At 39.2% G+C, this 12369-nt stretch overlaps 1 protein-coding gene across 2 annotated transcripts in view; it reads right to left on the bottom strand.

Annotated features, from left to right (window-relative positions):
• Nucleotides 1-12369, bottom strand: part of ARHGAP6 (Rho GTPase activating protein 6) — a 298644-nt gene that overhangs the window by 58661 nt on the left and 227614 nt on the right. The gene's annotated exons all lie outside the window — the stretch shown is intronic.

The following is a 12369-nucleotide window of genomic DNA, read 5'->3' as shown; positions in this document are numbered from 1 at the left end:
TCCACCAGAATTGGACAGAGCCCCTTTTCTGACACATCCCATATCCTCCTTAGGACAATGTGATGTTTAGAATACAATCAACTAAAGCTATTCCATGTTTTTGARGAGCTGCAATAACAAGGCTTTTATTAACATTTATAGAGGAAAACAGCATGAGATGTAGYATATCTCTGAAAGGTACCAATTAAGTTTGGAAAGCAAACTGAAAGCTTTAGCTGCTGTGTCTCCCACCTGTGAGAATCTATACAAAAAAACTGTTCTCGTGATATTTAGCTTGGGCCAGAGAAGTAATCATCACTCAAAGAGAAGACCAAACACAAAGACAAGCTTAAAGGCTGACAAKTAACTTAAGATTTTCAGAATTCATTAAAGCATCATCAAAGAGCACAGATTAGTACTACAGGGAGAGAAAGAATTTATTTTTCGTTCTAACCATGTTAAAAAATAAACACCAATCTTGTCAGTAAGWATAACCTGATGCAGCTGTAGATAATGAAAAAACCTGATGTACATCAGCTGGGCTGTAAGACAAATCCACCAACCTGCCTTTCATCACAGATGTACAATTAACAAACTTCACTCTCATTTTCAGTTTAAATTTCAACATCTGTACCTTCACTGCATATTCATTTTTTTCACTGTAAACTTATAATTCATGTGTTCTGCACATCCATCTGCACAGGATGTCCATTGACTTAAAACATTATTGACTGCAGCTCCTTAATATGAAAGCAGTAAAATTTGACTTTAACAGTTATGCATCCTGTTGTATGTAAACATATTTGTGCACATTTCCATATATTTTGCCCATATATGTGCATGTATATTTMTATGCACACATACAACCAGCACATACCTTTGTATACAAACATATACATGCTGACTGTGTGAGTGTATATTCACATAGAKGAGATATGAGATAAAAAACCATTTACAAATGTGCAGCACCATTTAGCAGTATAGATTAAAGGAATTACATAACTAATGCCATTTCTTGTGATTCATGATGTATGCCTGAGTTCAGCAAGGAATTTTTTTTTTTTGCCAGAGTAGTTTCTGCAAGGCATTGGGCATTCCTAATAGATAAAGGCAATACCTCAATGTGAACAACTGCACCTCTATATAGCTAATGCATGTACTATGCTGTCTTTATGGTATTCATATRCACCTGGGCCACACATGCAAAACTTCCGTGTTGGTCCACTATTTGACTACTGCAATTTATTACTTTTTTCTTTTGCCTCTTCACCTCTTCTTCTTCTTCTTCTATACTGTTGACTAACCAGATTCAGAAATCTCAAACTAAAGGTTAGCATGGTATCACAAGCCAAGCTGAATAGCTTAACTCAAGCAAAACCAAACCATCAAGAGTTACATAAACCTTATTTGCGAAACKGCAAGTAAACATTTACATTTTTTAAAAAGCTGTTGTCATTTATAGATAAAAGTGATCAAGAACAGCATCCACAATCAGATCCACAAACAGCACAAAACTAATTCCTTTCCAGCCCTGATAATGCAAAAGAAACTTTACAAGTACAAAAGTATGCAATTCAGTCCTCATGAACATGTAATATATAAAATATTCTATAATCAAAATCATGCAGACAGAGAAATACAGGTCTTTATGGTGGAGTCTGGAGCTTTTTTATCTTAGTTATTTCTCCAAAATGAGYGTTTTCATAAACAAAAATATCACTGATATGTCTACCATAAAAAATTTCAAAGCCAAACACTTCATATCAAARCAGGAATGGTAAGCAAAAATTATACCCCTTAGAAAATGTTAKGATAATAGAATACTGTTTAGGACACGTCCTGTTTCCTGTAGACTACAAAAACCAAGGGCAGCATGGGACTTTAAGGAATTATCACAAATTAAGCAAACATTCCTTAACTGAATTCTGCATGAACACATGAATTATTCCTCTTTTTCACTTAGATTTGCCCTTGGCAATTTTTAACTCTGGAAGTAACTCCTCATCCTCAGCCTTATCTCTGAGCTGGCTCTGTTACTGCAAGCATGAGCTGTTCCACTGCCAAGCCCAGCTCCAACATCAGCCCTGCTAAAGCAGGTGACCCCTTAGACAGGGCTTGCAAGCTGTGCTACAGCCCTGCACCAGCATTTTGCTCTGGGGACTTCTGCAAAGCTCTCTGCACAGAGCTGGGCTGCTTTATGTGAGCAGAGCACCCAAYTCAGCGCTACCCAAGCAAACCTCACCCTGATATGGGAATATCCCACCCTTCCACCCAGKCAACAGTAGGGTCACAACCCCTGGRGGTAYTTAWAAGATGYGTAGAAGTGGCTCWTAGGGACATGGTTTAGTGRTGGACTTGTCATGYGGGGTTAATGATTGGACTTKATGATCTTAAGTCTTTTCCAACCCAAATGAGTCAAGGAWTTTTTTTTTTTTTTGTTCTAGGAACTCAAGGGTTGAAAACCAATGCAAAGGCAAAAGCACCAAACAAGGTTATGAGGCCTGTTCTTTTCAAACCTGATTTTTATTCTGCCAGTTTGCAAACCCCCTCCACGTTCCTGGTGCTCACTGTCTAGCTAAAAACAGTGGTTTGCAACATCTGCACCTTGTAATGCAAGGATAGGYTGCTGAGCATCGATAAAGAATGTGGAATCACTCTGCCCAACTGCTGTGCTAAAGAAGACATTCCTTTTCAACACTTGATGGGTTTGATAAAATCTCTGCTAGGTCACATTAACACAGGTTTTTATTATGCTAATGGAACACATGACTAATAAACTAAAATACTTTTGGAAAATCATGTGGTASGTAGGGCCAATGAAATCTCCTAATCTTTAAAGGCTCAATAAATGTTTCCTTGAAAAAGTCTGTTTCATTTTAYAAATATATATCACATATATCACTGTCTTCTGTGAGTCAAAACACAGTGTTTGAGAATTTAATCTATTCAAATACTCCCATGCTTTACATAACACAAGGTAAATTGAAGGCTTCATCTTCCTCCCAGAGCACTGCACATTTATACAAACAGCCTGTAAATTATTGCAAAATCATCCAAGCTTGGGAGAGGTCCAGAAAAGTCAAGCTCCCTTGAAGAATGGGTGCTGGTGAAATTACAACTGCCTAAAGCTATTCTGCACCCTGTGGGGTAACCAAAGGAGGAWAAGGGCAGCACAGACATGAAGAATATTTTCTGTCTCTCCATATGAAAAACAACACTTCATCAGCCTAATTCAACATCAGCCTGACACTACTGGAAGCTTAAAAGGAGCAGAAGATCTTTAAGCAACAAGTCAGAATTACTTGGTTTGTTTGGTTTTTTTTTTTTAACATGCCCATATGTGTTCAGAGATAGCACACAGGTTGCTCTCTATTATTTAGGTTATAGGACAGTAGGACTGAATATGATCTGCAACTGACTCCTTCATCACCAAGAAGGAAAAAAAAAGGCAACACACACACAGAAGAGTACAAACAGAAATACTATTCTGGGATAAAGTGATGAGCCTGACAGGACAAACTAACTGCAAAGCTGATTTCATAAATGAATTTTATAAAAACATAATCTAGACTAAAAGCCTTCTCTAGTTTCTTCCACYAACCAGTCATGTATTTTTCCTCTCAAGCCTGCAACTTCAGCTGCATTTTCTCTCTGGCACTCCCATTAACATCTAACATCTTTSCTCCACTCAACCGAGCAGTTCACTTACCAGGTAACTACCTAAAATACCAGAGCAGATTACTCAGCAAAGGAGATGACAGAAAAACTGCATCTGCTGCCTCTGACGATCTGAATCTGTYCATTTTCCCTCTACTTCTTGTCCACAGTCATAAGCACACTTTTAATAAGATGCAGACTGCAGTTCTACTGATATTCTTTCATGCATTTTTCTAATAGGTTGGATGTTTGGTGGCTCCAAAATAAATAYTAAGTGGTACATCCTGACACTGTGCACTTAAATTACTCTTAAGCACGTCTAAGCTATTCTTKTGTGCCTCTTTCTCCTGAACCTCCAACACACAATCTTTCAGATGTCTTTCAGAAAAGTCTCATTCTTCTGCCTTTTGTACAATACAYAAAACAGCTGACTATTGCATGGAAKGCAGAATGTAGATACAAATCTATGGGCAATGATCAACCTCAATTTCTGTGGAGTTTCAAGCCTTAGTGAGTTATGTGGATGGTGTACAGGCTGGAAATAAGAACCCTCAGCTCTTATTTATTAAAACGTAAATTTTAATGCAAGATGGAGAAAGCATTTTTTATTTATGCCTTACTGCTATTGTTAATGACTTTAGTCTGTACTCATTTAGGTGAACTGCATAATCAGATTAGCTGTCTACTTTTCATTAGTCTTTTGCCCAAATCCATTTGAAACCATAAAGATCCAAACCAATTATGTCTACTTGGTTTTCTTCTATCCTAGCAAATCCTAGCTATGTGCTTATATTTAGATGGGTGTCCMCTGTAAAAGAACTCAGAGGTTTTGCACAAAAAGACTATATTGCAAATAACATGGCGAATACATTATTAGAGTGTCTTAATTCTGTTTAATTAATCACTTCTTTAAGCTTCATGAAACCACATATCATTGCCACTTTATAACCTCTTGCTTCCCTTGGTCATTTATTTCAACTCTCTCTACATTTCAAGACTGCTGTTGGTACAAGTAATACCTCCCTTTCTTCTTTATTTCCCTAGTGTTGCTGCTAGTAAGAACCAAAACCAGTTCTGAAGTGAAAGTCAGTCACTTCAGAACAGCTACATACTCGGTCCTGTCAAATCAATGTACAGAATACTGTTCCTGGACAGGATGAGAATTAAGGAGAGGGGGATAAACTCATTTAAACTGCTTTTAAACATCACATGCAGTTAAGGACTGCATGGAGACCCTTTAATCAGTGTCATGTAACCATCTGCAGATTAATGAAGAGCTAAAAAGCAATAGATGATACAAATGTGCTATAGCCTGACTCTCTCTGTCACCATAATTCCAGATGCTATTCCATAGCCAGCTCAGTGCATCACAGGCAGCACACTGGTTTCCAGCTGGCATTCATTACAAACTACTGCAACCTAGGGGGCTCTGGGATCACACAGCTGCCCCCAAGGGTCTGCTAATATCGTCAAAGAATTCTTTCAGATGAATGAAATGGCACCTTAATGCTATACAAAGAAGCACAAGACTTGCTGTGTGACATCAAAGCATTCAGAGRAAGATATCTGAACATGGATGTACAAACTATGGGGCCCCAACAATTAATCTTCATTAAGAAAGACTGACTTCACTGAAGTTGTTATCTAGGGTGACATCCTGTTCCCCCTGACGTCAGTGACAAAATTATTGATATAATGTCTCCACTAGGAAGAGAGTAAGCATAGTCCCGATGATTGTGTGTTACAGCTCGAAGCCTTGCACTAAAGTTGTCTTGTCTCATGCTGTATTGCATTTAAGTATAGTTTTGTCAGATCACATTTTACAAAACATTGGTTTAGGTTTCAAAACTATTTAATGGCAATTAATAAAACCACTGCTTTGCAAAACCAGACACTTCCTCACATCCTGTCTCATTCCCAAGGCTGGAAGTCCATGTATTTGGGACCAGTATTGCAAAGCCACTCCTGTGGGAACACTGGAAAGCTGGTATTCCACTCGGGAGGCAGAATTCACACCCACAAGAGAAATACTTCATCCTACAAGACAGCATGAACCCATGCCCAGGTAAAGACACACATTTTAGACTATTACAGTGCTGATTTCCATTTATCAGGAGAAAAAACTAACTTTAGTCTCAGGATAAACAAAGAGCAGAACAATGAGCGTGCTTTCACAGCAGTATTAAAATTGTTAAAATAAAGGGGAAAATATTTCCGGATCAACCTCTCCAAGTTTTCTAAATGCCTCAGGATACWGTTTCATGTTTAGAGTATTTAAAAAGCATTCTCTTACGAAAACCTGATGCGTAATGGAGATGTATTTAATTCCTTTTCTGACATTAATAAACCTGAATGATGTACAAAGGTATTGCCAGGCAAAACATTCGTCCCTAACATACGCACTCTGTACTGAATATTTCAACAGATCCAGAAAAACAAACCTCCAGAATTTAGAAAGCTTCACTAAAATGCATCAAACTACGTGATTGGATTTTTAAAAATTTTTTTTACTTCAGCAAATATCGATATTTTTAAAACCATTTATCAAGAAGCATCACAATTAAAGCCAGAAGGGGCCAAATATCTTTTTGGAGACAGAACACCTTAAAAAGCCTAGATCCAAATTCAGAATTACAGTTGAAATTTTGTCCATCGTGACACAAACAGATTTTTGAGTGTTTTCATGTGTAAGAGAGAGATCAGCCATATTGCAATACTCTGGATTTTGCTCCAGGTTAAGGGTACAAGCAGTGCTGTCCCARCCATGACCACATGAAGTAACAAGCTGAGTGCAATCTATTCAAGCTGTCCTTACTAAATGAAATGCTTCTAATGAGGTTCTGGATATGAAATAGTGCTCTTTCTCCTAAGACTAATGAGATTAATGTTAAGCAAATAAAATAGTAAGGCTGAAACTATATGTGAACTKTATTTGAACAATCCGAATTAAAAAAATACAATCATATGTCCTATCTGAATATATGATCCTGAAGTAGTACAAAATATCCTGGAGAAACAATAAAGATCTCTGTTAGCACAGCACAAAAGTTAAACATTTCTGCACCCAATTAGAGGTATCAATGTGACCACAGCCAATGCCTTGAACAGTTAGGAGTGCCATCTATTTCTATTATGYTCCATATAAAAGAAAAAATTGCAACATTTTAGAGAGAAGGAAATKACCTACTATTTGAAAAAGAGAATGCATGTGAAAGAGTACATGTTGTCACTTCTAAGCCAGCAAAAATTGTTTCTCCTTAAGTATGTATTATACACAAAGCTAAAAATACATATTTGAGTATTTAAATTCATTTCCTGGATGCTGAGCTTTTAAGATTCAYGTATATTACATGATCTGACAAGGATACTGTCAGAACTTCGTAATGAAATTAAAATAAAATAATTCCATACCTGCAAGACCTAGGATTTGATTAATAGTCAAGTCTTTCATTCAAGACAGAAAGTTTTTGATTCAATACAAGTTTTCAAGTGGTTCACACCAGTATTTTCTATAAAATTGTATTACTGACATAAAGAAAATTGAGGTCTGTTGCACAGAGGAAAACAGTCATCCAACTACCTACACACCAGATCTGGCTGGAAAACAATTTTAGGTGCTGTTTTCTTCTTCTGGGGTAGAGTGAGGATGGGTGTGATTTACTGAATAGATACAAAATGCAGGACATCTTTAAATATTTACATTTCGAAGTAGAGAGAGAGCTCTCAGTTTCTCACCTAAGACACAAAGGACTTGGGAAGAAGTCTACTACCTGGCCTGAAGAAGAGTTTGAACCAGACTTTCACACAATCACAGAATCATTTAGAAAAGACATCTGAGATCATCATGTCCAACCTTYARCTGGACACCACCATGTAAACRAAACCACAGCACWGTGTGCCACGTCCAGTCATTTCTCAAACAACTCCAGGGATGGTGACTCCACCACCTCCCTGGGCAGCCCAATTCAATGCTTAACAACCCTTGCAGTGAAGAAATTCCTCACGATGTCCAACCTAAATCTCCCAAGGGACACCCTGAGGGTAGGTTCTCTCCTATTGCTGGCTGCCTGGTGGAAGAAACCAACCCTCAGCTCACTGCAGGGTTTTAGAGAATAGGAGTTTCACTTCTTTTGGGACATAATCATTCTACACTTTGCCTTTATCACTCTCACACCGTGTTCATGTGTGTGAGCCCTACCCTGTGCTACACTCTGGTGTCCTGCAGCCCGGGACAAGTCTGTACCCCTGAGTGAGTTACAGTGCTCTGCCAGCCTACTCGGGTTTACTGGGACTGTGCTTCTTGCTTTATTTGTTGGGGTTTTTATAAGATCTGTGATATCAAATTCCACCCACACCAGCAGCTGTTTTGATAATTCTGTTTCTTTACTGAAGACGCTGCAAAGACAATTCTCTATGGAAAAGTTCAGAAAATATACAAAGTCTAATAAGGAAAAATATCRTGAGTACAAAGAGGCAGCTTTGCACTCCTTAGTATTATGAATATTTTTCGTCAATGCAATTAATTTTCCTTTTCTTTCTATACAATGAAGCACAATGCGATCCCATTTTGCAAAGCATAGAACAACACACAACATTACTTTAGCTTATTTCAAAGCACTTCTTATWAAAAAATTWACTGTTTGCACACATGACTACTGATTTGCCATTAAGTTCAACACCAAACAGAGTTTAAATACTTTTTAAGCAACCACCTCAGCTACACTGGAACTATACAAACATCTCTGAATGGATAGACAGCTATAGGTCAGGCTGATGGATCTTTGTATCTAGAAAGACCACTAAAGAGCACCTTGAAGCTCATCATTGTCTATTATCATGGAGGCTTTTTAAAAATGTGACTTCCACAGTAAGAAATGTAAAATGGATCCGCACAAATAAAAAACACAGTGCTGCAACATCAACTTTCAGGAAAAAGGTAGGTYTTCTAAACTGCCCCTCCAACCTGAAGGACCCTAAGTTCCAACTGTGAGCCCACAGCCCATCAGCAATTTCGCCACTTCTTTCTTTGTTTTTAAACAGCACATTTACTTTGGACAGAAAAAGGGGAAAATAGCCATAAAGTTCCCACTGTTATGAAAAACAGAAACAATTGCTAGAGTTACAAGCTCCTCACAGACTGAGCCAGAAGACAACAGCTCTGGGTCTCTGCTTTCCTGGACGCAGTTACCTCGAATTTAAAAATGCAACGATAACACAGCCRTGGTCATAAAACCTGAYGCTTACAGAAACTGTTATTTGCCAAAATCWAACCTATGCAGCTGCAGCTGTCATGCCATCAGCTTTCAAAAACCCTTTATTCTCAGCATATTTTGCTCACAACTGCCTGGTTTACGTGCCCTTCATGCACAGAGCATACAAAAAAAGGATAAACATGTTACCACAGATTTCAAAGCAAACCACCTGAAGAAGCCACTCAAATACAAATCAGCCTAATTACACAGTTTGGTTTCCAAATGTTAATATCACTTCTCATTCCACAGTTTCATTACTTTCAGTCTTTATGAAAACAGGTAAGGCCATGAAACCAGTCTGAAACCTGTATTTGAGGGCTGCTTGTTGATGAATTTCTGGAGCCTAGTAAGTGGCTGGTAGTGCCAATATTTTTTCCCACTGAATCAAAGCTGTCCACTTCTCTTCAAACCCATCTAAAGCCCAATAACATTAAACCTGAAGTCACCATGAACACCACATTCAGATGAYGTTGTCTATCACACTTAACTCTATCCTATGACACACAAGATTATTTGGTTTCCTTACCCATTAACTGAGCTCTCTTTTGTCTTCCGTGTTCTTTAGCATTCGACCAAACAAGGCTTGAATTAAGGACGCAGATCCAGATATGCTGTATMATAAAATAAGTGAAGAATAACGTTGTTGACCTGAAGCTGTGTACTAAGCAGCTGAGAGTGAGCCCAGCTGGAGCAGCTGTGACTCCCAGGACACCTTTTGCTGCCAGACGTCATGAATCTTAAAGAGGAAAAATTATCTCTTCCTTTCTCCGCTTTGAGGCAAGCTGAGAGCCTGGCCCAAGGAAAAGCTCAGTCACACAGACACRTTGGGACTGCTTCTTACTCCAGAGATGGGCTGAGAGAGTGCAAGGAGCTGTGAGCAAGAGGCAGATCTCACCCCAGAAATGCTTCAGACTGGGGCTGTGCAAGCTCAGAACCAACTGCAAGTGCCCAAATTCTCCCTCTACCAGCTGCATAAAGCTGTCACAGCCCTTGCAACACAGCAAGGAGGTCTCAGCCGCTTCTGACTGACCTTCTCAAATAGAGCTTTTTAAAACACCTCTGAAAACTTCCTCAGGCAGGCCAGCTATATTTATAACACAATTTTGACAACAGCAACAAGAGAGACTGAGCATTTTACACAGTCTGCTAGGGGAAAAAAAAAAAAAAACCTTGATAAAGGCACTGCTTCATAAATAATGTCTGTCATGTTCACAGTCCCCATACAGAGCGCTGTCATCTACAGTGCGTGGGCAGGGAGCGTAGGAAATGTGTGAGAAACAAACAGTGAATCACCAATTATTCTGGTGGCAGCTCTGCCCCGTGTGGCTTTCCACCAAGTCATTCCTCAGAGGGACACGTTTTTTGTTTGCTGGCATGACCTAGCGCTTCATCAGACTGTGCACGGAACCAGGGGGCAAGAGTTCACAGCAATGGCGAGGGAAATCATGTGGTGTAACTTTTGGGATTCGCCCCCCTTCACCCTCCAATATCTACCCAGATGCTTTGTCCATCTCTAAATCAGCAGGCCGAAGAGCTGCCCACCTGCCAGGCTACAAGATCCCAGCTCAGGAAGTCACCCTGTCCCACCTGGGTTGACATCTCGGCCATCAGCCTGCTCCTGGTGGCACAAACTGGGACATCAGATGTCCCTAATTTTGGAACCTTATGAAAGCCCAGGGAAATCAATGCAGAGGGCTCAGTGCTTTCAGCGCCTCTTAGATCCAACACCAAATCCTCAAATTGTGCAGCACCTCATTTCCATTTCATCTCTTTACACACCACTGCCCAGGGCTGAGAGGTGCCAAGACCAGCTGGTGTGCTGCACACCAGGCATCCAACCATACAAGATTTCCAAGGCAAAAAAGCTCTTTTATCTGCAAAGAGAGCTGAATAACCTCAGCAAAGTACTRTCACTGACCATCAAGATGCTGCAGCCAAAGAGCAGTGTCCTGCTAGCCCTCTTGTAAATATACTGTACATTTGTAGTCATTGCAATATTTCTTCAACATTATATCCCTTGTGCCAGTATGCTTTGAGTTTCCTTAATGAGCAAAACTCTGCTATTTTTATAACTGGAAATGGGGCTGTGCTCCTTCATGAGCCTTGCTCACTCAAGCCTTGTGATGAAGGAACTGCCATTTCCAGGGTAACAAAGTATCTAAAAATCACCAATCTTTCCGGRTGGTCTGCATAAAGATAAAATTTAATATCTGTGCAGTATCCAACTRCCCTGTCCCTCTTTTATTTATGACCTCCAGAGACAGGCTGTTTTCCTTTATCTTAGACTTTTTAAAAAGTGAAAGAGTATTGGAACGACAGGTTTCAATTCATTTTTACTGAAAATACAGGTTGACGGTTTCCTTGAAAACAGAATTCTGCTTTGAACTAGGATTCTTCAGATTATTCAGTAACTAAAAGTGTTCTATACAAAAAATCCCAGGGTTCTTTGGGGCACACTGTCTACACTGTCTAGTTGAACTTATTTGTATATAATTTCTATATAATTTCTATTAGTTACCAGTACATCTAGGGTTTCTAATTTTTCCCATTTCAAACTACTTTTTTCAGTAATGTACAGCTTTACATTTAAAAAATATGCTATCAGGATTAAAAGTTATAACACAAAATGTTCACAGCTTGTAGAGAGGTTATATAAAATATACCCTATCAGCAACAAAAAGGAAGAAAATGAACATTTGTTCTCTATTTTGGATTAATTTCTTCCCAGAGCATTCAAAAATAATCTGTTTACAATTTCAAACTGAGCTTGGCCTAAACTCTCATTGAAAAATTACACACTTTTGAGATTGTAACTTTGTCATTCACAGACAAGAAGTATGGGATTTTTAGTTTGTTTCTTAATTGTGCAGAGTTCCAAGGACCCACTCACACTATGGACAGGCAGAGGATTAGGAGAACCAAATTAGCAGGCGTTGAGAATTCCTCTGGCTGATCTCTTGTTACACCAATGACCAATTCTAGATATAAATGCCTCATGAGACTGTCAAAAATAGTTTCAGAAACAGAACTGACCAAAAATCTCTTTTTTTTCGGGGNATTTTGTCTTAGAAGAACACTCATGAAAGATATGTTTTCCATGGACGAAAATGATGGCTTGGTGAAAAAGTTTAAAAATGCTTGTCGCTAAGAATGATCTTTTCAGTCCAAAATGTGCTGGTGTGCCTCAGGAGGGCAGCCATTCCAGAACTTTGYGTGCTTGGCTACCTTTCCCTTTGTSAGCAGGAGTTCCTGTGACAGATTCCTTCCTCCACCTCCAGGGATGGYTCTGCACCACCAACGGCCCTTCAGGCTCATTAGGAAGAACCTGGGCTACAAACCCCCTGCAGAAAAGCTTCCAGGAGACACAGCAGAGCTGCTGTGATTACAAACATACTGGATCTTTGCATTTCCATGAAATGTAACTGAAAAACACTGACTAGTTTAGGCTTTCCTGAATTCTTTTTTGAACTCTACTGTGGAG

This window comes from Malurus melanocephalus, unplaced genomic scaffold, assembly GCF_030028575.1.
Source record: "Malurus melanocephalus ecotype Western Australia unplaced genomic scaffold, MMel_1.1 scaffold_1, whole genome shotgun sequence".
Classification (NCBI taxonomy): domain Eukaryota; kingdom Metazoa; phylum Chordata; class Aves; order Passeriformes; family Maluridae; genus Malurus; species Malurus melanocephalus.
The sequence above is the reverse complement of the archived record's forward strand: the minus strand, read 5'-3'. Positions and strand labels throughout refer to the sequence as shown.